General features: G+C 40.2%; 1 protein-coding gene across 2 annotated transcripts in view; it reads right to left on the bottom strand.

Annotated features, from left to right (window-relative positions):
• Window positions 1-14,983, bottom strand: part of CTNNA2 (catenin alpha 2) — a 1,072,635-nt gene extending 1,057,652 nt beyond the window's left edge. Inside the window, exon 1 of one of the 2 annotated variants that reach the window (XM_084900771.1) lies at window positions 14,796-14,983. The gene's annotated coding sequence lies outside the window, so the exon portion shown is untranslated. The remainder of the gene's footprint in view (window positions 1-14,795) is intronic. The other variant, XM_084900770.1, reaches the window with a different exon arrangement.
• Window positions 14,984-27,428: the final 12,445 nt, after the last annotated feature.

Raw genomic sequence — 27,428 nt, 5'->3', positions numbered from 1 at the left:
ATCTCTGTGTCTGTGATGTTTTTGTTTGTTTGTTTTTCTTGTTTGTTCATTTCTTGGTGTCTTTTGATAAGTATGATTTTCATTTTGATAGAATCCAATTTATCTTTTTGTTTCTTTTGTTGCTTTTGCTTTTTGTGTCACAACTAAGAAACTATTGGCTTGATCTAAGATTATAGAGAGTTAAATCAATTTTTCTTCTAAGAGTTCATTCTTATATTTAGGTCTAAGGTATATATGTTGAGAGAAGGGGTCCAAATTCATTCATCTACATGTAAACTTTCAGTTGCCACAGCACCATTTGTTGAAAAGACTCTCTTTTCCCCAATTAAACTACCTTGCCACCCTTATTGAAAAAAAATTGTCATAAATGTATGGGTTTATATATAACTGCTCAATTCTATTACATAGATCTACATGTGTACACTTATGTCTGTACCACACAGTTTTGATGGCTACAGTTGTGTAGTAAGTTTTAAAACTGATAAGGATGAATCCTTACTTTTTTTTTTTCAAAGCTATTTTTGGCTATTCTTGCTTCCCATATGAATTAGGGGATCTGTTTGTCGATTTTGGCAAAAACGGCAGCTGGGATTTTGATAATATAGCACTGAATCTGCAGATTAAATCAGGGAAAGCTACCATGTGTAAACACTGATGTCTTTCCATTTATTAGGTCCTTCCAATTCTTTTAATGATGTTTTGAAATTTTCAGCACATACCGCGACCGGTTTGGCTCAGTGGATAGAGCGTCGGCCTGCAGACTGAAAGGTCCTGGGTTCGATTCTGGTCAAGGGCATGTACCTGGGTTGCAGGCACATCCCCAGTAGGGGGTATGCAAGAGGCAGCTGATCGATGATCCTCTCTCATTGATGTTTCTAACTCTCTATGCCTCTCTCTTCCTCTCTGTAAAAAATCAATAAAATATATTTTTTTAAAAGAAATTTTCAGCATGCAAGTCTCCAATATTTATATATTAGTAAATATCTGCACTTTTTTAAGTGAAAGGGGAAAATACAGAGTATAAGTTATTTTATAATTATAACTAGAGGCCCGGTGCATGAATTTTGTGCACTGAAGTGGGGGGGGGGGGTGTTTCACAGCCCAGTCTATCCCCTCTCACAGACTGGAAGCCCTCAGGGGATGTCCTACTGATGGCTTAAACCCACTCCTCTGCAGGAGGTGACCGGCTGATCAGGGGAAGGTGCCAGCCCCATCACCCGGCTGCTGCTGCCACTGCTCGAACAACCAAGGTATTTTCATCAACACGAACTCCAGTCCCTTCACCACTAAAAAATGACAACTTTCTTTAGGCATTTTCAAGATGTGTCTTTCATAGGATATGACATTTCTTTCTTTCTTTTTTTATCCTCACCTGAGTATATATGTTTCCATTAATTTTTAGAGAGTGTGGAAGAGAAAGGGAAAGACAGAGAGAAACATCAATACAAGAGGGACACTTCGATTGATTGCCTCTTGCAAGAGCCCTGACTGGGCCTCAGCCAGAGAGGAGCCTGTAACCTAGGTACATGCCCTTGATCAGAATCAAACCTGGACCCTGCAGTTGGCAGGACAAGGTTCTATCCACTGAGCCAAACTGGCTAGGGCAGGATATGACATTTCTTAGCCCCTCTAGCAGCAGACATTAGTTTTTTCCTCCAGGAGTGAGGTGGAAAAATCCTAGATCATCTTTTTGGATTCTTATTACCCAAGTTAGCAAGAACACGGGGAGTGGCAGCATACAGGGTGCTTAGCCAATTAAGTGTAAGAAAAGGTGTTTCCTCTGCAGCTCATGTGCAGAAGCTCACCTGCATTGTGTTCACTGGGCTGGTGGCATTCTATCAACTGGGCTGCTGTCGGCTGGGCTATGGGCATGCCCCAGGCCACACGGCGGCGGCTTAGAGATGCCCCCAGCCCAGCAACCCCACTTGTGTCCACAGCACCCCCACCCTCTGCAGTCTGGGCACTGGTCACTATGGGCACTGCCATATTTGTCACGAAGTGACTGTTATTTGCATATTACCCTTTTATTAGATTAGATAAGGATAGAAATAAAATCTGTTTAAAGTTAACATTCTCCCTGAGAAAACTTTTTATATCACATACCTATAATTTTTATAAAATATTTAAAATAATTACTTGAATAATAATACTTATTTGCATACAGTAACTTATAGTTAAAAACAACTCTGCAACAGTAAGTTAAGATAAGCAACCACAAATGTAATGCACCTGAATTTAAGAGATTAGCTATTCGTCACAGCAACAGCACACACAATTCTTTCCTTAGGCAGCCAGGTGTCAAGATAATTTCATCAGATAAATAGATCTACCTCAAATTATTCAAGCTGAACACAGCTATATGCTGCTCATTGATATATTTGTTCAAATTTATAATATTAGAATTATTATAACATGCTTATTTGTGCAATTCTTTATGAAAAGACAGAATTAAAATGTTAACCACATTTTTATAAACTTGATAAAGTGATTCAGCATTAATAAAAACATCTTGACTTGCCATTTATTAATAACTTCACATCCATATTCAATTAATATCCTACAAAGAAAATCCATGCTTTCAATTTGTATCATCTATAATAACTGATGTGGATCACAGAATTTTGATGTGATGGGTTCATTAATGATAAATCAATATCGATGTGTATGGATACAGCTTAGACCAGATGAATGCTTACAGTTAGTTCAAGGCAATTTGCCCACTTACTTAATGTGCATAATCATTGAAAGGTTTTCATTCAAAGTTACCATTTTTCATGATGGTAACTTTGAATGAAAAATAATACCAAAGTTCACCTTCTCCTGAAATCTGAAAAATATCTAGTGCTCAAAAATTAAACTCTGCACCAAACAAAACACTTCTAAGTCTTCTGAGTAGTGCAGAACTGGCTGCTGTCTTAGTATTTAAACATTCTTAAAAAGCAATGCTGAAAGTAGGATGAAGATGGTATATAGCATAACAGTTCCAGTATAAAAATGATAACAAAATAACAGCCAAAGTTTAGGTAAACTTTAGAAAGTTTAATATCATGAATATTATCATAAGCATGTTATCACCATCATCAGAACAGTGTTCACTCAACTCAGTCCAAGGTCCAGAAAAAAATCTAGTCCATGCTAATGAAGAGACACTGTAAAAAAAAATTACTGTAAAACACTTATCAAGGCCTAGAAATGTTCTAAAGTAAATATTTGGAAGTGAGTATATGAAATCCAGGTATATACTGCTTATTCCAAAGAAAATGATTAACAAATATACTGGTTGATTTTAAGTATAATAATGTATCTGGCATACTAAGGAAGAAAAAATATTGAGAATAATTTTTAAAGTAAAAAGGTACATTTAGACTATAGTATAGTGTGCTTCATAGATGAAGAATTAATCATACTAAATCTAAATTAGAATAAAACATTTCTAATTTAAATTTTGAAGAAAACTGAAAGAAAAAATATGAGCAATATTTGAACCATGAACTGTTCTCTTCTTCATTAACTGTCATTCATTTTTTATGGCCTTCAGTATCATAATTTTTTTTTCTTCATTGAAAAAACATTAAATGGAAGGACCAGAAACAAGATTACAGGGATGAGGAACCTTTTTTCTGCCAAAGGCAATTTGGATATTTATGATATCATTTGGGGGCCATAGAAAATTATAAACCTGAAAATTAGCCTGCTATATTTAGCCAAACTTTTGTTTTTTTAATCCTCATCCAAGGAAATTTTTCCATTGACTTTGAGAGAGTGGAAGAGAGAGGGAAAGACTGAGAGAAACATCAATGTGAGAGAAACATCAGGAAGGAGCCTCCAACTGAGGTACTTGCTCTTGATCAGACTCAAACCCGGGACCCCTGAGTTCACAGGCCAACGCTCTACTCAATGAGCCAGATCAACTAGGGCTGGTCAAATATTTAATTAACTCACCCTTAATGGCTTGGCAGGGCCAGACCAAATAATTACTTGGACCTTATACAGCCTGCAGGCTGGGCATTCCTAAACCCTGAATTAGAAAGTTGTTACTTCTCAAATTATCTTTAATTAACTATAGTGCCAGTTAAAATACCCAGGGTGTTATGAAATTTGATAACTTAGTTTTCATATCCTTCTGAAGAGAAGGCATTAAAAACAGAAAACTTTGGAAAAAGAAAATCCATCACTTACTAGCTATCACAACATACTGTTAAACTACTGTAGTTATAATAGCATAATATTACTTCAGGGACAACATCAAAGTCTTTAAATGCAGAGAATATGAATAAGTCCTGTAAATTATAATAAGATAAACAACCCACTAGAAAAACCTAGATAAACAAACACACTTATCACAGCAGAAGCAAAACATTAGGCCGTTAGGCAGAAAAGAAAAGATAGTCAACCTCTCTAGAATCCAGAGAAACAAATTCATAAGACAAAGAGATACCCTTCATACCTATTCATTGGTAAACTTCTCCAACTTTAAAATTATGCCAAACTGGTAAAAGGGTGAGGACATTTATATTTCCTGATCTGCTGGTGGAATGTAAATTAGCACTGCCATTTTAAAGAGCAATTGGGCATCAACTATTAAAATCTAAAATGTGCATACCTCATGTCTCCAAACTTACAATTTATCAGTCTACCCTTTTAAAAGCACACACTAGTACATGTGGATAAGAAACCTGTTTAAGGATGTTTTCCACAGCATAGTGTGAAATAGCAAATTGGCAGGAACTAAATGTCTATGAAAACAAGGATTAAATAAATTATAGTGCAACCACACTATAAAATAATAGGTAGCAGTTAAATAATAATGGTGTAGCCCGGCCAGCGTGCCTCAGTGGTTGAGCATCGGCCTATGAACCAGGAGGTCACAGTTTGATTCCCGGTCAGGGCACATGCTGGGTTGTGGGCTCCATCCCCACTGTAGGGTGTGCGGGAGACAGATGATCAATGATTCTCTCTCATCACTGACGTTTCAATCTCTCACTCCCTCTCCCTTCCACTCTGAAATCAATAAAAAGTAACATTTTTAAAAATGGGAGATATATATATATATTACCGGCTAAGCTATATGTGAAGTGAAAATGAGTTATAGAACACCATGTTACCAGTTAAGTAAATATAAAAATGTATATCTTGCTGCACAGATCTTGACCACTTGTACCTTCGAGGCACTTTCCTGAGTCTCCCAAAGTCAATCTGTCCAAGACACATTTTTGAAGGCAGAGAGCACAAACATTTTATCTCTGTAGGTAGCCAAAAACTGGAAACTGAAACTCCAATCAATGTAATGTCACGGAGATATTAATGTGAAAGACTTTTCATTTTCTTAGGAAATGTTCAATATGTTTAATTTAAAAATAGAACACGGTACATAATGCCTATGATCTCAGCTTTGCTTTGAAAAGTCTTCTATATGATAAACTCAAGATATATTCATGACGTGGCAGAGAGGTGGTGGGGGTAAAAAAAAATTAGAAATTCACCAAATGTTCACTGGAGAGGTAGACTTCAGTAATTTTTATTCTCACATTTCTTTTTGTTATTATTTTCTAGTTGCTCTACAATGGTCATGTATTGATGAAAGAGTAAAAAAACAAAACATGTTCTTTTGAAACAATGCACCCTCTGTGATTGCATTCTTGAGATACCTCTATACAGAATGTCCAAATATTTCCAGCCTCCTGGCCTCTCCCCTATACTCCAGTCCCACTCCTCAGCGGCCTCCTAAGCAGTTATCCGAGTCTCAGCCTCAGTTCTGGATGTGACTTCTCCTCTCCCCTGCAGTGCTCATCAATCTCATCTTCCTGCTGACTCAGCCTGTCCCAGTTCCCAGACCAAAGCAGGGCTGAATAAGGTACTAATGCAAGGTCATCCATTCCTTCATCTCTCTCCCATCCATACTAGAACAAAGCTTCTGGTTCTGTATCCACCTGCACTTCAGACCCATGCCACTGTGGAGTCCGTATCACACTGTACTACACACTGTTATATTCTATATGTCACGTTCTTTCTGGGATTAAAGTGTTCAGGTACTTTTCACCTCTACTAGACTGTTACTTCATGAGGTCAAATGCTACTGTATCTTACTCATTCATACACAGATCCAGGGCTATGTCCCTCCAAAGCAGTGTTTTCAACAACTTGTAAGAAAGCTTACTTGATGTATGTCTGCTCCATTTGTTTAACCAGAAATAGGATTTGTTCAAAGATAGAATGAGTTTGGAGGCTTAATCTATTAGCTAGCACTTATAAGGAACTAATGCAGGCCCAGGTTTGTAACAGAATTATTAGGGGGAAAACACACACACACACACACACACACACGAATCTAAAGTGGTTGAGAACACCTTTAAAAAAAAAAAGAAGAATTTCTGTTTTAGTTTCTGTTTTCAAAGCAAAACATAAAAATCGTCCTGCCCCAGGTCCTGATTTCACAGATGGGCAAACCCCAATCGAGGTGGCCTGCCGGGATTTCAGGCTACTGCCAGCGCGGTCTTTTGCCTCCTGTCCCAGCTCCATGGGCCCCACGGGCCTGGCTCTGCTCGCCACTATTTGTCTGCTTGCCAACTCTGAACTATTCTCTTGGATGGAGACTCTCTCCCTTCCAGTTCACGCTGTGAACTAGGGTCTAAATGTCATCCTTCCTCTTTTTCTACAAACCTAGCTTTCTATTCAACCTCTTTCCCGAAGACTGAGAACACCATGGCAGGTCTCTAAATCAAATTAATAACACACACTGCTGTCTGCTTACCCAACAGTCCTTTCCCCCTTCCTTATTCTTTCCAGAACTGCCATTCAGCTCATCTACCAATTAGTCTAAGCCAGTGGTCGGCAAACTTATTAGTCAACAGAGCAGCAAACTCATTAGTCAACAGACCAGTTTGCTTACCATTGGCCTAAGCCCATTATGCATGGTGATTCCTTCCCCTTGTGTTGATTGGATGGGGATGGTCATGTGATCTAGTGCTGGACAGAGAGATCAGAAGGGACCACTGGTTGAAGATGAAGTGTGGACACAGAAGGGCAGAGTTCAGAGACCTGCAGAGAGGAGACTCTAAGCCTAGGTCTGATGCCTGGAGTGACCTACCTCTGGATTTCTCTTGTTTACGAATATATTTGAATGTATCAATATTTCCTTTCTTCTGCTGCCAGGTTACACATAGCAAATAGCGCATCTCTAAAAAAAAAAACTACCAGCGGCTTTGTTTTCCATTTCAAAAGAACAACTTTAAAATGGGAACGTGGTGGATACTTGGGTTAGTTTTAGTTTGAAACTTTTATGAGTAAAGCTGATATTCATTTTCATGTAAAAACAGTCGTTGTGCACATGTTTTCTTTTCACCTGGGAGCAGAATCTCCAGGTTGTGTGCTAAGAGTGCTTTTAGCATTCAGGGAAACTACCAAAGTGTTTCAAAAGTGTTACATTCCCACCAGCAAACTCTCAGTGCATCATCTGGTTACTTCACACTCTCCAAAACTTGATATTGTTGGTCTTTTTCAAGTTAGCCATTCTAGTGTTTGTAGAGTGGTAGTATGTTGTAGTCTTTAAATTTCATTATTTGGGTGAATAAGAGAGTTAAGTGCCTTTTCAGATGCTCATTGTTCATTTGTGTACCTTCTTTTGTGAAATTGCTTTTTGTATATTTTGTTCATTTTTAGTTGGGTTGTTTGTATTCTTAATGAGATACAAAAGTTCTATATACAGCTAGAATAATTAGTCTTTTTCCAGATATATTGAGATATATATATATATATATATATATATATATATATATATATATATATATTTAGCAAATCGTGTGTGTTTTGAAGAGTGGAATTTTTTTTTTAAATATATTTTATTGATTTTACACAGAGAGGAATTGAGAGGGATAGAGAGTTAGAAACGTCGATGAGAGAGAAACACCGATCAGCTGCCTCTTGCACACCCCCCACTGGGGATGTGCACGCAACCAAGGTACATGCCCTTGACCGGAATCGAACCCGGGACCTTTCAGTCCGCAGGCCAACGCTCTATCCACTGAGCCAAACCGGTCCCGGCAAAGAGTGGAATTTTTTTACATAAAGTTTATTTTCTATTTTTCTTATAATTTTATGATTAGTGCTTTTGCATCCTAAGACTTCTGTGCCTCAACCAAATCACAAAGATTTCTTCCTATATTTTCTTCTCGAAGTTTATATATTCAAAATCATTTATAAATCTCAAAACATATGCTCAAAAAAAAGAGACAAAAATGAGTGCATATTTTTATGATTCAACTATATCCATTTCTAGAACAAGAAAACCTAATCTATAAAGGTGAAAATCAAATAAAGCAGAGGCAATGGAAATAAATTTTAGTTGCAGTGGTGGTTACACAGGTATATTTGTCAGCACACAACTATAACTGGATGTACTTTATTATATATAAAACATATCTCAGCAAATTTAATTTTTAAAAAATTTATTCTTCAATCCTCACCCAAGGATATTTTCCCACTGATTTTTAAAGAGTGGAGGAGAGAGGAAAAGATGGAGAGAAATATCAAGTGAGAGAAACACATTGATTGGTTGCCTCCTACACAAGCTCTGATCAAGGCCCAGACCAGGGAGGAGCCTGGAACCCAGGTATGTGCCCTTGATCGGAATCGAACCCAGGACCCTTCAGTTCACAAGCCAACATTCTATCCACTGAACCAAACCGGGCAGGGCTAAAAGTTTTTAATGGGAATTTGATGCTGGATTGATAGAAAGACTGGTGACCACAAAGTCCCAAAGGATAGAGGCGGAGAAGCAAGACAAAAATTAGAGTATATATAACTTCTTAAATAAATAAGTTATTCTAATTGCATAAATATCATTTAGTGTTTCTCAAAGACGGTGACATTAGGCAAACAAGCCTTTGTCTAATCACAATTGAAATCAGATCATAACATCAGATCCTTTGGTCATTTATGGCATCTTTGTCATTTCTAGTAGGCTGTGGGAGAACTGACATGTGTCCATTAAGAATTAATAGCTTTGTTGAGCATCTACCTATGAACCAGGAGGCTGTGGTTCAATTCCCTGTCAGGGAACATGACCAGTTGTGGGCTAGATCCTCAGTAAGGAATGCGCAGGAGACAGCTGATTAATAATTCTCTCTCATCATTGATGTTTCTATCTCTCTCTCCCTCTCCTTTCCCCTCTGAAAGCAATACAAATATTTTTTTAAAGAGTACATAACTTTAGTTGTGAAACATTACTGCCAATATGGAATGAACAACATAAACCCAATTTGCATAAAATGAATATATCAAAAGTGTCCTATTAATATTTCTATAGCCTTTGTGGTCTTATAAAATTAAATTATTTCTACCCCAACACAATGGCATGTCAATCATTTAATGTAGGAACACTAAAGCAAGTTAGGATGTTAGCTGATCTGGATCTATCCCAACAGGGCAACTTCCACAAGTGTTGTATTACTTGGCTCTCCCAGAAAGGTAAGTAAATAAAATAGCAAGACACTGAAAACTAGCAAGATACTGAAAAAAAAAAAATACCTGGTTTTACATATATGTTTCTCATCATGATCTTGTGTGTGTGTATAAACAACTGCAACATGGATTGTATCTGCATGGGAGCAAAAATATAGGAACCCCCTAATTAATCAGATCTTTAAAACATCAGAATATTTAAACAAAGAGTCAGGATCTAGCCCATAATTCTTGAGAATGTATGACTACTCTTCATTTTTTTTCTTCAGGTATGAATACCTGCTATTGTTATTTGTAATTTTTCAGCTCAATAGATGAAACAAAATGAATTCACTTTATTTCATCCTTACTCCACCTCTCTGCTTGGCCAACACCTTAACCTGAGTTCACAGTTCTTATTTCACTCCTGTTAATGTACATGGGACTCACAGCTGAAAAGTAAGTCTCAGAGTTGTATACACAGGCAGCCTTTAAACAAAGAGGCACAAAAGAAGCCTGGTAAAATTAAGCTTTATAAAGTCAAGCTATCTCTTTGTGTGTTTTTTATAATGGCTTACAGGTAATAATTTCAAAGAGCTGTAAAATGCACACTTGTGGTTGTTAGAATTCACCTCCACAGTAAAATTCACATTTGAAAAAAATAAAAATGCCCCAAAGTAAATTTTTTCAAAAATTACTGATGCTTTAATATGGAACTGACTAGAGGTAATATATTTGAAGATGTTTTATTTAGATCTATGAATCTTTAAAACATCAGAATATTGGGGAAAACCTCAAAATATAAAATAAAAATGCTACAGTCTGTGGTCTCTTAAACTGTTAGCTTTTATATATGTATTCATATTCTAACTATGTATCTTAGGATAATATTCACAAAACCAACTTCTTATTAGAACTACAAAATAATAAACATAAGCAGACCTTTAACTACGTTGGAGAAAGCAATGAAATTGTGTCTATCTATTTAAAATGGATTAAACATGAGCACTATAAAAACTGACCTTTGGTACCTACAGATAAAATGTTCCAAAAATCTCTTTTTATATATATTAAATAACTTAATCATATCACTTATAATGTTGGGTAAATTATTCATGGATATATATTTCAAAAAAGTTAATGAACACCAACCAAACACAACAATTTACCAACAGACTTAGCCAGTGAGCAATTGCCACCCCACACAGAGAAGATACTTCACTTGCTCAGACACAATGCTAGGTAGACCCTCTATCCTTAGCCCACCTTCACACCCAATAAAATACTTAAAAGATTATAACCCACTTGGAATTATCAATAATCTTGAACACCCTCCTCCCCTAAGAAAAGGGCTGTGGTAATTAAGCAAAGTCAATAATAAGGTGAAAATAAAGTTCCAGAAAATACAATTACTCTAACAAACACTGACTTCATATATGTCAATATAAAATAATCCTGGTTATTTCTCCAAGATACAGTCCTGAAATATTTTGCAAAATAGGAGAGAGCTGTGATAATTATATCATAATAATATTAAGTCATTGTTTAGAAAGGTCAAGTTTTCTGTATGCCTTTAAGTTTAAAGAAAAGAATAAAAACAATGCTCTGGGCCCACCCTGTGACACAGACCTTGGATTCCTCAGTGTCTTGGGATGGAGCTTCGGGTGAGGCAAAGAACTTAAACCAACTCCCCTGGGTAGCTGAACACTCTATGATAAAATGGGCCTCACACACAAGAATTGCTTTATCCCAACAGATACTGTAATCACTCTGACTGTATATATCCAATACCTTTTAATATACTCATCAGTTTGTCAAAAATTCCAGGAACAGTCTTCCCAAACACACCAGGCTTCCTCCTGCTCTGCTTTCCCAGCTGTGGGACACACCATGCATGAAATTCTCCCCAGGAGTCTGTCTAAGCTCAAGTGCTATTCCTGAATGGAATCTTTCCCTGGTTCCAGAAACATCTGTCCTCTTTGGATCTCCTCTAACACATGGTCTTCGTTTCTTTCCAGTACATCATCATATATTGTCTTGGACTGTTTTTAAACCAGTTCTCCTCATTATAATTATGTTTACTCAACACATGCTTTGTACCTACTACTGTGCCTAACACATTTAACCCCTAACGCAATCCCATGAACCAGACTCTGCCATAATTCCCATTCTGCAGATGAGGAAAAAGACTTAAATAGCATGCAAGGGCACAACACTCTACTACTTAAGTAGAGCATGCACTCAAATCTAAAGTTCTCTCCAAAGATCTCCTTCTTTGCTACTGTGAAATATGACCTCATGCAAATGCCCGTTCTCAACTAGAGTGTAAGCTAAGGTCAAAGAGTGTCTTTTACTTCTTTTGAAAACCTCATACCACTAAGCACAGGGTTAGGCAGGTTTTAAGAGTTCTGAGGGAAGCACAGAATATTTCCTATGAGGTACACAAAATGTTCTGTTGGGCTTTATATATTATAGACTATACATTCTTAAAGGTCCAGTGAGCTAAAGGCGAAAGCCTGTAGAAATGAAATTCTTCAGAAGTTGGTCTTTATCTGTAAACTGGATTATAGTCAGAGTAACAGGCTGCTTCTATAAGACACTAGCTGCTTGACTATTTCATGTTTTATTAATTTCACTCAAGTCTCTCTCAAAATCTAGCTGTAAACAAGTGTTCGTTTCTTTTCTTTAATAACCTTGTAAATTTTGTGTTCAGTGAGTGAATGAATATTTACAAAGGAAACAAATAAAAGGTACCTTTCTTTTTCTAGTAAGCACAGTATTTAAAAACTGAGCACATACCCACATCACTCTTTATAGCAAACTGCAATAAAAACAAGCAGGGCAGCCCTAGCCGGTTTGACTCAGTGGATAGAATGTCAGCCTGCAGACTGAAGGGTCCCAGGTTCAATTCCAGTCAAGGGCACATGCCTGGGTTGCGTGCTCAATCCCCAGTAGGAGGCATGCAGGAAGTAGCCAATCAGTGATTCTCATCATTGATGTTTCAATCTCTCCCTCTCCTTTAGTCTCTGAAATCAATAAAAAATATATATATAAATGAGCAGGGCTGCTTCCTTCCCACATTACATGTATGAAGCCCCACACAGAGAGAGCAGTAGAGTTACTGGGAGGGAAAAGCCATCTGAAAGTATTAGGTAGTACTAACTTACTGTATTCATACATTATCGCCACCAAAGTTTTTACTTGCTTCATGGCATTCCAGGAAAAAAAAAAAATCATCAACAACACCACCCCTGTCTACAACTGTGTTCATTATCAAATAAGATAGCCATTCCAGTGCACACAGGGCTGATTGCAACTCTGTATCAGAATGTTGGTAACACTCATAATTCAACTACACTTCAGCCACATAGCTGCAGAGTCAGCCAAGCCATTAGTGGAATTGCATTCCTACCAAGGGGAGTTGGGGCAGGGGGTGGGGCCATCATTCCTAATATCGCACACTTCCTAAAAACTGTTTCAGATGATTAACTGTATCAGCTCCTCATCAAACCAGCACTCCATCACTTTGAAAGGTAATTCTCCTCATCTCAACTCCTACTTCACATTCTCATAAAATGCACAAGTGCGTATTGTACTACTGGCATCTAATAATTTCGATGAAAAGGAAAAAAATCAATAATTTTCTCCACAGAACAGTTTTTTTTTTTACTGGCAGCTTCACTGAATCCATTAATTTCAGACCCTCCCCACAGACCCATTACACATAAAACACAGCTATTCTACAGATATTAATATTATCTGCTTTTGTTCTTTTTTTAAAGGAGACTGTAGATAGGGCAAAATACAGGCTTCCAAAGACTCCATTTTTTTTTATTTGTACTTATACTGTTCCTTGGACCTTTCTGAAATGATGAGTACACTAAACATTCTGAGGCATGGCTGTCTCACCACACATAAATAAACTTTGCAGCAGCCATGCTTGCAAAAAGGAAAACGGCCAACTTACTATGAACACATATAACAGAAGGGGTTGGAGTGCAAGCTAAAGAAAGCAAAGTAAAACCTAAGATTTGGTGAAAACCATGGGTGCAGGAGCAACTGAAATTGTAAATAGTTAATAATGATCCCGGAGCTAACTCAACTTTTCCATAGACTGCAAAGGGGAATCACACAGTACGTTTCCCTTCAAACATCTCCAGAGTTCCTGTAAGGTGGGGGTTGGGGGGGGGGGTACCGGTATAAGGTCATCTGCTACAGGCTATCATGCCGCTAATGCTATCAAAGCGATGTATTGATAAGCCTGTGGAGTATAACCTCATTACTCCAGAAACTGCCTACCCATTGTCCTCGCTTAGAAGTTAACCCACAATGAACAAAATGCATCTCTTCCACCCTCTACTCCTCGTTTTCCCAAATCAATCCACTTGAGTGTTTAGGGTGCTGATGAAAACATTGCATAAGTAACAATGTGGTGCACACGCATTGAAGTTAGAGAGACTTTGCGCCTTTGAAGTAGGCAGAGACAGGACTGAGGGAGACACACGGGTTCAATTCCAAGCCAAATGTTAGGCGGGTGGTTTGAAAGCGTCCATCCGAATAGGCCCAGGGGGAAAGGACATAGCAGTGTCCACTGCTACCACCCTTCTCTTCCCTCCCCTCTTTCTTGTTCTCTTCTTTCCTTGTGGCTGCACACAGAGACCATTCAAAGCAGGGGAACCTGGACTCTAAATGAGTGGGGCACACACTGAGACTATGTATTTCCCAGGAGGAAAACACAAAGGGCAAAAGCGGGGTGTGGGCGGTGTAGGGGGCTGTTGGCAACATGTCCAAGTGATAACCCTCCCCACCCCCACTCTAATACAGCACAAATCCATAGATTCCTCCTCGAGCCTCCTCCCCTTCCAGCTCCTAGTACTCTTTCCAACTTGACCCTTCCTCCACATAATGTGGGGACCTGCAAGGTGTCCGCTGTGGCAGAGTATGCCTGTCAGGGTAGGTGCCCAATTTTCTGGAAGCCCCTGAATCGGACACTTTAGCGGGCAAAGGCTCTCCCGTCGGGAAGGGGTGAAGAAAGCGGGTGGAAGGGATGGAGACAAGAGGGAAAGGATGCAGAGCCGCGCTCTGGGGCGAGCGGCTGGAAGGAAGACAGACGGGGAAGAAAGGAAGGGTGGGAAGGAAGTGAGGCCGGCGGCGGAGAGGAAGAAAGGGATGAAAGGAAGGCTGGAAGGGAGAGAGGAGGGGAGCGGAGAGAGGGATGTTGGGAAGGATGCGGGCGGGAGGGCTGGAGAGCTGGGAGGGAGGAGGGAGGGGAGGATAGAGAGAATGGGAGGGAGGAGGGAGGCTGGGAGGGAGGGAGGCAGGCAGGCAAGGATGAGGATGCTCTGCTCGGGACTCACCTCGGTGGGTCGGTGGGAGTTTCTCGCCTCCTCCTCCTCCTCCTTCTCTTTCTCGCCGGCGCCGAGCAGCTGGAAGGGCGATCGCAGAAGGGCGGCGAGCACAAGGGCAGCAGCAGCTGCAGCAGCCGCCTCTGGCCGAGGTGCGGTGCCTCCTGCTCCGCCCGCCAGCCCGGGTCCCCGCCTCGCTCGAGCCTGGAAGCGGAGCCGCTCCCCCGCCCCCCGCCCGCTCCCAGTCCAGCCCCGGCGCAGGCGGCAGCGGCCCGGATCGCCGCTAGGGGAGGCAGGCAGTGCGCAGGCGCGGCCGCTCGCTGCCAGGCGCGCCCCCGCGGCCCCCGCGGCTCCGCGGGCCCGGGAAGCGCGGGGCAGGGGGTGTGGGGGGGGTGGCGGAGAGCGCGGGGCCTGGGCGCTCGGAGCGGGCCGGGCGGGGTCGGGGTCGGAGTTGGAGGAGCCCCGGCTCCGTGCGGCAGGTGGGGGGAGGGGATGGTAGTGGAGGGCGCAGGTGCGGTGTCCATGACAACCGCGTTCCCCTGCGGGCGGGGACCCGGAGCTGAGTTGCAGGGAGGCTGGGGGACTGGGATGGAGACTCAGTGCCAGAGAGATCCAGGAGGGGAACAGGGACAAGGGTTGAAGAGGAGGGTTAAAGCGTGTGCCACAGAGGGCACAGAGCTGGGGCAGGACCTGGGCAGAGCCCCGGTGCAGAGAAAGTGGTGACTGAGGCGGGAGGGAGGTTTGCTGGGACCTGAAGTCCCCAAGGGAAAGGGGGAATGGACAGTAAAAGGAGCAAGAATTTCCTGGGAGTGTTATAGCAAAGGGAGCATTTGCTCAGTTGACAAGCCTCTGTTGAGCGCTTTCTCTGTGGAAGGCATTGTGATTATTTTATGGATTTCAAGGATATTCCTGAACCTCTCATTTGAGCCAGGAACTCTACTTTGGCATTTTGAGATATGAAACACACACACACACACACACACACACACACACACACACGTTTAATATCTCGTGTTTGTTCTAAAGGAGGGTACACTGTAGTTGGGAGAACTTGTATAGAGATCGCAGTGAGTCTTTGTGCTCTGCCCACTACATCAACTGAGGCTTGAATGTAACTTATAGAAGAGTTGCACAATCTGAAGCATAAGTTACAGTGATATTTGTTCTGCTACAATGCCAACTAACTTTTTTTAAAACCAAGAGAGGAAAATAAAGACAAAAACCTATGTCAGTTTGGTTTGACACAAGCGATGCTGTGTTCACAGCATGCTGCCTGTCTGGTCTCGCCCAGAGCAACTTCAATGCGTTTTCTCATGCCGACACTGGTATTGCTCTATATCACTTAAAACACACTACACCCCCCCCCCCCCATTCCTTCTTCGTTGGCTATATCAGCTATGGTATATCCCCCTCTGCTTCCCAAGCTGGCATCTGCAGTTGTTTGAAAATTATGTTAAAGCCAAGTACCTTATTTTCTCCGGCAATGTCATGTGAACTCTACCTCTGTCCATTCTCCTCTTTCTCCTCTCTTTCTTCCCGCCTTACTTTTTTCTTGTCAGCACTACTTTATCGATTTAAAAATTCCTGGAAGAAAATAGGAGTCCCCAGATGCAGGCTTAAGAAAAACCTCCTTAGTCCACATCAATGTTTCAGGACCATGGACAGCAGCAGAGAGAATGCTCCTCCCACCAAGCTTTCCCCCTAGCCTCAGCCTATAGAAACAGGATAGCCGCCAAAGAAGGTACAGGATGTGCTTCTAGAAGGACAAGCTGAGCTCCACAGGATTTGTGTGCCAAAGGATGTGATCGGAGTGGAATAAGGAAAGAACGGACCTGGAATAGGATGTAAAGGCACTGGACTCTGCAACTAGACTTTAAAGAAAATATAAGATTTAGTGATGCATCACAATGCTCGGAAGGGTAAGAGGGAGATAATTTAGCCAGGGAGGCGATTGAATGTAAATAAGGATGCTTCATACCACTGCTGCACAGTATCTTCCTGGAGGCAGGGACACCTCTGATTTTAAATGGTCCAAGAATGTGGAAAGGGTAAAATAGTCTCAGTTAAATGAGGTAGAATACTTTCAAAGACTGACTTGTTGTTCTTGGTGTTGTTGTTACTGTGGTTTTTTTTTTTATTCACTAGTCAGGCTAAAGGGGATAAACTAAAAAAGACAGGCCAAAGAGTTATCAGACAAGTTCATCTCTAACACTCATTTATAGCTTTGTGTATTGTTTTAAAGTAGGCCTAAATGTTTAACTCTGTTTGAGTCAGCAGCAGACAGAAATAAAAACTAACGTAGACCAATTGTTGTCAAAATGAGATTTTTGTCTTTTTTGTTTCGTAGTGACTTTAAAAACATTTAAAAGTCACTTTAAAAATATTTATAAGGTGTCCATGCAACTGCTTTAAATTATAGGAAATAAAAAATAACAGCATAAAAGCTATTCCTTATTTCTCAAACTCTTGGCCTCACTCACTCTTCCTTCAAAATGTGCCAAACTATTTTCTGTCAATTAGATAGTAACAACAAATTACTGGGGCAAAGCACTTAAGTCACCCGCAGGCAAATGGCAGCTGAGATTTTTGTTTTCTGCCTCCAAATAATTTACTAACTCTCTTATGTTTTGAATAAAGGGGAACTGAAACCCCTAGATACCTTATGGAAACATCAAAATTGAGCCATATTTCTTTCTCTCTGATAGTAGTTTAAATGTCCTGGCATAAAAAAAAAAGTGGCTATTATTGGATACTGAGAAGCTATCATTTTACTTGTCCCCATCCTAAGCTAAGGGAATAATTTATTTTTATTTCTTCACTTTTTAAACTGCTGAGTCTGGCTGTTTTTATTCTTTTTTATTGGTTGTTTTTGTTTGTTTGTTTGTTTGTTTATGTTTCTTGTTTGAAGTTTTGTCCTTTATTTCAATGACATAAACACATACAGCCCTCAGAAAAACAAGCAGCTTCCTCTTTACCCATTCATATTAAATATTTATGCCAACAGAAATGAAAGAGAATAAGAGCAATGTTAGAAATATATTATTGTGTGCAGATGAAAAACTATAATATGTAATTACAGTACAATGTAACCTGCCATATGACATATCGATTTTCTAGAATAAACACCAAACCATTACTGACATCCTAAGTAAAACTACCCCTAGTGCTTCAATGTCTGGTTTCTGCACACTGAAACCCTCATTCAGCTTGCCAGGTCCTAAAATTTCCCTATCAAGTCCTCCTGAGTAATTCATGTTTTAAAGACTTTATATTGTACAGCAGTTTTAGGTTCACAGCAATTGAGCAGAAAGTACAGAATTTCCATACGTCTCTTACTGCCACCAAAGCGAAACCTCCCCCACTATTGACATCCTGTCCACAGTGTTACCTTTGTTATAACCGATGAACCTACACTGACACATCATTATCACTCAAAGTCCACAGTTGACACTAAGGTTCACTCTTATATATTCTATGGGTTTTGAAAAATATATAAATGACATTTTAACCATTGTAGTATCATACAGCATGGTTTTACTGCACTGCCAGTAAAAAACTGTAAATGCTCTGCCTATTCATCTCACCCTCCCTCCTCTACACCCTGGCAACAACTGATCTTTTTCACCGTATCCATAGTTATGCCTTTTTTTCAGAATGTCATACAGTTGGAATCACACAGTACATGGCCTTTTTCATATTGGGTTCTTTCACTTAGCAATATGCATCTCAGTCCCCTCTGTGTCTTTTCATGACTTAATAGCTCATTTCTTTTTTGTGCTGAATTAGATTTTATTGTCTGGATGTGCCACAGTTTATTTATTCACTGACTAAAGAATATCTTGGTTGCTTCCAACTTCTGGCGATTATGAATAAAGATAAAATAGAATTTTCACTTTTTAAGCCATTTTTAAATATGCCCTTACCTTGTCACAGTATTTGTTACATGTGAATAGTACCCCAGGATTTCTTCCCACATGATTGAGTTTGTTCTCACAAATCTAATCGCAGATTTCTTCTCTTTCCTAAAAAATAACCAGTAAAACTCACCTTTGTTGTTTTTATGTACTACTTTAATCACAATATGTGTGTGTGTAACTTGTTTTAGAATTTTTATTTTCTACTTATTCTATCAATTCTAACTTTTCTACATAAGTATATTAATCATTTGTGTCCTCAGATAATCATGTATATGTAGTATTATATTATATAGATAGGATATAGCAGGCAGAATAATGGACCCCTTAAGATTCCCATGTCTCATTCCCTTGAGCCTGTGAATATATTACCTGGCAAAAGGAACTTTGCAGATGTGATTAGAGTTACATAATCCGAGGAAGAGAGATCATCCTGGATTATCTGGATAGACTCAATATAATCACCTGTACTCTTAAGTATGGAAAATCTGTCCTTGGCTACAGCCAAGAGATTCATCAGAGAGAAGAGGCAGATGGAAATGAGTCAGAGAGATTCCAGGTATAAGGACACCTTGACTAGTTCTGATGGCTTTGAAGAGGACCATAAACCAGGGACTGCGGGTGGTTTCCAGAAGCTGAGAATAATTCTTGACCAACAATCAGAAAAAAAATTTTAAAAATCCTGAGTCCTACTACCACAGGGGAATGCATTCTGCCAACAACCTGAACAAGCCTAGGAATGAATTGTGCACTAGAGCCTTCAGAAAGGAACTCAGACCTGTCAACACTTTGATGTTGGTCTTATGAGACTCTAAGCAGAGTCTAACCCACTAGACTTCTGAACTATGAGAACTGTGAGAGAATATATTTGTTTTCTTTTAAGCAGTTAAATTGGGGGCAATTTGTGAAGGCAGTGTTATAAAATGAATGCACAGAGATTCTTTATCATTTACCTTATCTGCAAAAAACAATAAAGGGGCAACTTCATTGGATGGCACCTAGGAGTGCCTCTAAATTCCAGCATTACCAAAGTCTAGTTTATAACATTATGTTCATAAAACTTAGTTTCACAATCTGTAAAATGGTGGCAATTTTTTTCTATCTTCCTGACTGTGTAAAAAATATGAAATAATATTTATCAAGTTTTCAGCACACTATTGTCCATAAATAAATGTACTCTTCCTTTAATTAATGTTTATAATATGAATGAGTAAAAGAATCAGACATTAAGATAAATATTCCTTGGTATATTTTGACAATTTTTTTTATCTCTTTCCATCATCTTCTATTTCAAAATTATCTTTTTAAAAAATATATATTTTATTGATTTTTTTTTTTACAGAGAGGAAAGGAGAGGGAAAGAGAGTTAGAAACATTGATGAGAGAGAAACATCGATCAGCTGCCTCCTGCACACCCGCTACTGGGGATGTGCCTGCAACCAATGTACATGCCCTTGACTGAAACTGAACCTGGGACCCTTCAGTCCACAAGCTAATGCTCTATCAACTGAGCCAAACCGGTTAGAGCTATTTCCAAATTATCTTTTAAAAAATTTTAAATAGCCTGTAACATGTCTTCTCATAATAAATATGTCACCCCCCTCTTCAAATCTCCTAATAGACCCATTTCCATTATAGAAAGCTGGGGCCACTGTTTAATAAATTTTATAAAAGGGTATCATTTTCCCCTGAAATACCATTTTCCAAATTCTGCTCTAAGGACTAGTTTCAGTCTCGGTTCTTTCAATAGCAAGTGGTATAATCCACATTAAACTAGTTTGAGCAAAAGGGAAATTCTGGTTCCCGTATCTGGGAAGTGTAAGATGTGTATCAGTGAGGCTTAGCTAGATACAGAGGTCATTAAAAATATTAATTGTAATATAGGTTCTAATTGACTTTTGTGGGGCCTCGTGTTCCTATATGAACCAATTAGTGTGACCACAGAAATGGGATTCTCTGGATCATATTATATTACCACTTCTGTGGCCATTTGAAAAAAGAGGAACAGTTGCCAAAAAGACTTTGAGGAAGGGCATGGTACCGGGGCTGACCTGTAGACCCTGAGCAATGGATGAATGGTTACTCTAACATGTTTTCTGTGAAAGAGAGGGCTAAGGGACTGCCTGGCTAAAGGAACCAGACAGCCTTGATTGCCTGTCTCATTAGGTTTTTATTGTAATAGCAGTTTGGGATAAAGGTTATCTTTTAGATATAACCCGTGGGTAAGTAACGTTGGGAGGAAACATGTGTCTGCAGTGTTCTTTAAGCAAGGACACCCAAAAATTAAGCATAAGGATTTCAATAAACACCCAGGGCCGCTCATGCAGACTTGTTTGGAAAGGTCAAGGAATAATTAGGGGCACTGCCTTTGTCATTCTCCTAAGTCAGAATTCTGATAAACAGGGAGGCTGCCTTCAGCACTCTTCCCTTATCTCAGAGTGCCCTCCTTACAAACTTTCCAAACAAGTTTCCTGTGCTCCCCAGCAGCACGGGAAAGCATACTGCACAAACCACAATTACAGCTGCCCAGTTCTTCACTGAAAAGTTATTTAAAAGTAATTTCCACAATAAAATTTTATTTGTAAATGCTGGGTAAAATGCTTGTATCTGGAAGATAGAGAAACTGAGACTCAATGTGCTTTTCCCCCAGAACCATGGAACTGGCCAATTGCTGTTTGATTCATATAGACTAGGATACAGTGATGTAACAAACAACCCCCAAATCTCAGAGGGTCACATGGTAGCTCTGTTTTATATCATTCTTTTTCTGAGACCCAAGCTACACAGTCACAGCCAGAAATCTAATCCATCATTGTTACAGGAAAGCAATTGGTCTTGCCCAGGAGTAACTTGTGTATTGCATCCTAACTAGTCACTTAATCCACAAAACTACAAGGGACGTGGAAGTGCACAACTACTATGTGCCTGGAAGACAAGGAACCTGAAATATCTGGCAAAGAGGCCTGGTTATCACAGTGAAAAAAGATTGAGCCATGATTTCCTAACTGACCTCTCTACCACATCTGATTTCTGGATACAATTAGATGATGCATGGCAATAAATATCACTTACAGAATATTTTCTAGAGGTAGGGACTATATTAACAGCTTTCCACATATTAACATTTAAGGAGATTACTAATATTAATCTTAATATAATATTATCCACTATTTAAAAATGTTTTTGTTGATTTTTAGAGAGAGAAAGGGAGAGGAAGAGAGAGAGTAATATTGATGCAAGAGAGAGACATAGATTGCTCACCTCCTGAACGGCCCTCCCTGGGGATCAAGCCCAAAACCACAACCTGTAATCTGCAATCAAAACAATGACCTCTTGGTGCATGGGACAACTCTCAACCAACTGAGCCACACCAGCCAGGGCTATTATCCACATTTTTAAGATGAAAATATGAAACAGAATTTCTTCCTTTTTGTTGCTATGAGTCCTCACCTAAGGATTTTTCCATTGATTTTTTAGAGAGGGTGGAAGGGAAAGAGGAAAGAAGGGAGGGAAAGGGGGGGGGAGGTGAAAAGGAGGGAGAGAAATAGGGAGATAAACATGGATTTGAAAAAAAACACATCAATTAATTGTCTCCCACGTGCAACCTGATGACCTGGGGATTCAACCTGCAAGCCAGGTACATGCCCTTGACACAAATAGAACTTGAGACTCTTCAGTGTGAGGGTAGACACTCTAATCACATAGCAATACCTGCCAGGTCTAGACACAGAATTTCTTTATATTATTGATTTTATATTATTTATATCCCTACTGAGGATGTGCTCTCAAGGAAGGTACATGCCCTAGACAGGAATAAAACCTGGGACCCTTCGGTCTGCAGGCTGACGCTCTATCCACTGAGCCAAACTGGTTAGGGCTAGACACAGAATCTCTTAATAACAGGAAAGCACCTTTATGTTTAAAGCTATAGCTATAAATTTTACACCAGGTTGAAGAGTTGGTAGATAGTGGAGGTGAATTTTTAATTCATGCAATATGACTACAGGGTCCACACTGCTCTTCACAGCTCTCTACCACCTCCCTACTGATGGAAGAAAAATTACTTCTTCCCACAAGTCAAAACATAAAGTTCATAGCTCATCTTTGAGATTGCTGAAACAGATTTATTTTTTTAACTTGTATCATATGCAACAAAATATGTTATAAACTTGTTAGGAATTTAAAGCATAAAATGCCAAAATGTCCTATCAAAGAATATTTAAACTACCTGAGATATATCTACAGTCCTTATTCTATGTAGAAATCTACTCACTTATGTACACATGCCTTTCCCATAATATTTTATTTAAAAAGTCATCTGATGACTTAAAAAGATTAAGGCCTCTGAACAAACAAATCTCTAATTCTACAAATACTTTTATTCAAGTGCCTGTTTGCATTGTGCATTATCATGATGTTCTTACTAAGGATTTAAAATTATCCTTGTTAAGAAGAAATATTAAAAAGCTTTGATACATTGATTCATTCATCCATTCAAATAACTTTTGACCCTTGCCTAATAGGTGACACTTCTCATTGTTGATTATTTAGGTAAAAGACACAGTTCTCATAGTTTAGTGAAGCAAACTGACAAGTAAAGCGATGAGTGCAGTATAATGTAACGGGAGATTGCAGAGCACACTGTTTAGTGTTAGCCCCTATCGGTTCCTCTCTATTACCATTCTAACAGCTGCAAACTTCTCCACCATACTTTCCATATGCTTTAGGCTGAAGTTAGCCTCACCCTGGTTTCGAGACTAAGCCTGGTCTAAGGAGAATCCCATCAACTTATCACAGAAGTTCACGACTAAGCTCATTGTCCCATTTCATTTCCTGGCCATAGGATTTGATTTTGGAATTGACACATGATGGAATTTGCACATATGGGACAAAAAGAGAAATGTTTATTGGCTTCTAAGAAATAAGCTTCTTTCCAAAAGAGCTAATAAAAGAATTGTCCACTTATTTTGAATTTTAAATAGATGTTAAACAAAGAAATGACAGCCTTTTATAATTATACTAGTGGCCAAGCGCATGAAATTCATGCACAGGGTGGGGGGTGTCCCTCAGCCCAGCCTGCACCCTCTCCAATCTAGGACCACTTGAAAGATGTCCTACTGCCAGTTTACAGGGATCGGGCCTAAACTAGCAGTTGGACATCCCTCTTTTAATCTGGGACTGCTGGCTCCTGCCTGCCTGCCTGATTGCCCCTAACCACTCACCTGCCTGCCTGCCTGATTGCCCCTAACCACTCTGCCTTCCAGCCTGCTTGCCCCCAAATGCCCTCCAACCAGCGTGATCACACCTAACTACCCCCCACACCCCGTGACAGCATGCTCGCCCCCAACTGCCCGCCCCCACTGGCCTGCTCACTTCCAACTGCTCCCCTGCTGGCCTGCTTACTCCAAAGTGCCCGCCCCTGCTGTCCTGATCAACCCCAACTGATCCCCACTCATGGCCTGCTTGCCCCCAACTGGCCCCCTGCTGGTCTTCTCACCCCTAACTGCCCTCCTGCTGGCCTGATCACCCTCAACAACCGCCCCCCCCCCCCCCCAACCAGCCTTATCATCCACAACTGCACTCCCCTCTTGGCCTCTAACTGCCTCTACCTCGGCCCTGCCACCATGGCTTTATCCATAATAATGTCCAGAAGGTCTCCTGGAATATATCCCCATCTAATTAGCATACTACCCTTTTATTAGTATAGATGGAGGCCTGGTTCACAGTTGTGGGCTGGCTGGTTTGCCCTGAATGGTGTCCCAGATCAGGATTGGGGTTCCTTTGGGGCATGGGGAGGCCTGGGTGAGGGGCTTGTGGTGGTTTGCAGGCCAGTCACACCCCCATAGAGTGAGGGTCCCCATTGGGGGGGGGGGGCATGGCCAGCCTTGGTGAGGGTCTGAGGGCTGTTTTAATGCTGGACAGGCCCCCCAGCAGGGACTATTACTCCATGGGGGTGTGGCAAGCATGGGTAAAGAGCTGAGGGCAGTTTTCAGGCTGGCCATGACCCTGGGCAACCCAGGCTCCCAACCCCTTTTCTTTTTTTCCAAGCCCCTCCTGCACAGTCCAGCTCCGTGGCTGCCGCCATCTTTATTGGGTTAATTTGTCTACTCACTTCTGATTGACTGGTGGGCATAGCGGAGGGACAGTCAATTTGCACATTTCTATTTTATTGTAGTCAATTCCAGGTCAAGGTAGGAAAAAATAAACTCCTATGGACAGTTCAAATAAATAGGTTTTAATACTGGGAATTGATACACAGGTACTTGAAATTACTGGAAAGTGAAAGGGAGAAAAGTAATTAAACCAAAAGTTAGCAACTTCAGTAAGCATTCTAGGGTAGGGACCATAAAGGAAGAGTTGTTTTTATCAGAGCTAAGGCTATGATGCTGGAGGCGACACCAAGAAGGGTCCATCTGAATCAGTGCTGGAACCATAAGAGGACCAGGCACTCCTGCTGAAACCATGGTCCTGGGAGAAGTGCATCTGCTTCCAGAAATATTGCCATAAAGAAAGAGAAATATAATAATAGTGTCTCCCCTCTTTCTGCTTACTAATCTTTTCCCACCTGTGGGTATAATTTAAGAAACTAGCTGGAAATGGAGCCTGGAAAATTTAATATACAGCCTCCCCAATGACAGATTACAAAAAAAGTAAAGAATGATGTATAAGAAGATGGAAGAAAGTAAGCAAATAATCAACACATTCAACCTTTTGTCTATTCTGGATTTGTACGCATCTTTCGTATTCACCTTGAGTTTTAATACAACAAAAATAACAATAATGTGATGTTTCTTCTTATCAAGAACTACTCTTTGCATAATGCAAGATATTCTCACATTTTTTGTAAAAATATTTAAGACACAAACTCATATATCAATTTGTCCATTTTCATTTTAAGTCACAAGTCCACTTGGATATTTTGCCCTCCAAAGACTAAAAGACTGTAAAAACTGTAAATTTAAGCTGGATCAGTGTGACTCAGTGGTCAAGCATGGTCTTCTTTCTGTCTCCTCCCCTCCCCTTACCTCCCCCTTCTCTTCTCTTCTCTTCTCTTCTCTTCTCTTCTCTTCTCTTCTCTTCTCTTCTCTTCTCTTCTCTTCTCTTCTCTTCTCTCTCTCTCTCTCTCTCTCTCTCTCTCTCTCTCTCTCTCCCTTTCTCCCCACATAAACAATTTCCATTGTCTGCTACTCCACGGTTCCTTTTCCCTTAGCCAGGATCTCAGCTAATATGGTCCTTCACCTTGTGAATATGAGCAAATCTTCCCTTCTGAGGGTCTGAGTCCTTGGTATCTCTTTGGATTCTCTAGACTTCCATTAATGTTTCCTTTTGAACATAAAAGTATTGAAAGGCACTCCAGGAAACCGTCTTGGTTCTGGAAATAACTCTGCTTATCTCCTCCAAGGAGCAGTAATCCAACTTCTCTTTGGTAACCAGGATGACTCACTCCAGATATCACAGCAACCCCTTATCTGTTGCTTCAATGGAATGAGGAGCCCACATGACCAGGTGGCAGACTTACTTTCCGTTTCAATCAAAGAATGATGTCTCTGGGTTAAAACAATATTCATTATGGAAATAATACCTCTCAACCAACAGAGCCCAAAGTTATGAACACAGGAAAAAGAAATGGTGATTAGTTCATTGCTCTTTTTAATGAATGAATTATAGGTAAAAATAATACACAAGATGGTGTCTAGTAGAAGCTGATACTACACAGTAGAGGAAAAACACTTCAAGCTCAGCTGGCGCTGTATCTAATACTTCAGGAATACATTCTATGCTTTGGTCAAGGCAGCTGCTCCTGAACTAAGAACTATATAATAAGATCAGTGAATTGTATAACCCCAGCACTGTGTGCTTCTTTTACTTTGTGTTAAGTGCTTTGGTCAGAAGCAATGTAGTATGGAATATCTTGATGGTGAATGAGGCATTCTAAAAGTCTCCTGATGTTGGGGCTGGAAGGGACATTGAAATGAGGTAAAAGAGAGCCAATATCCCGAACAGATTCAGTTCCAGTAAGGATAAAATCATTTACTGTTTCCAGCTGGAAGAAGGCCAAAGCAATCAATCTGATACCAGGTGTTTGGCAGTTGGTTTCCCTAAGCAGTGTTTTCCAAACTTCTCTCATGATGAGCTAGGAGCACTAGTTAAGTATACAATTTTACCTATACATTCCCCAAAATTCTATTGTAGTTTAGCACTTCTTAGCTGGGATTCAGGAATCTGTATTTTAACAACTCCACTAGGTGATTCTTATCATGATAGAAGTTTGGGAAACACTGCCCTAAGCAGCAGTGTCATCAGGGTCTAAGTTTGACTTCTGCTGTTGTCTCCTGGTTGAGGTTCTTGCAGAACCTCTGAGCTACTTTGTACATGAGTCCATTGGTCAAACCCTGGAGAGGCTAGGAAACTGCTGCCTGCATGACATCCACAGACTAGGCCAGTGGTCTGCAAACTGTGGCTCACGAGCCACATGTGGCTCTTTGGTCCCTTGAGTGTGGCTCTTCCACAAAATACCACATGAGGGTGCACACGTAGAGTGCAATTAAAACTCCATGGCCCCTGCACAGAAGTTGGTTTTCGGCTCTCAAAAGACATTTCAATCATTGTACTATTAATATTTGGCTCTGTTAACTAATGAGTTTGCTGACCATTGGACTAGGTCATTGTGTACATTGTCTCTCCAGGTGTTATGCACTGCCACTGATTTTTGTCGTTCTGAAATCCCATC

Source organism: Pipistrellus hanaki (assembly GCF_964339955.1).
Source record: "Pipistrellus hanaki genome assembly, chromosome: 12".
NCBI lineage: Eukaryota > Metazoa > Chordata > Mammalia > Chiroptera > Vespertilionidae > Pipistrellus > Pipistrellus hanaki.
This window is presented reverse-complemented; position numbering and strand designations above follow the sequence as displayed.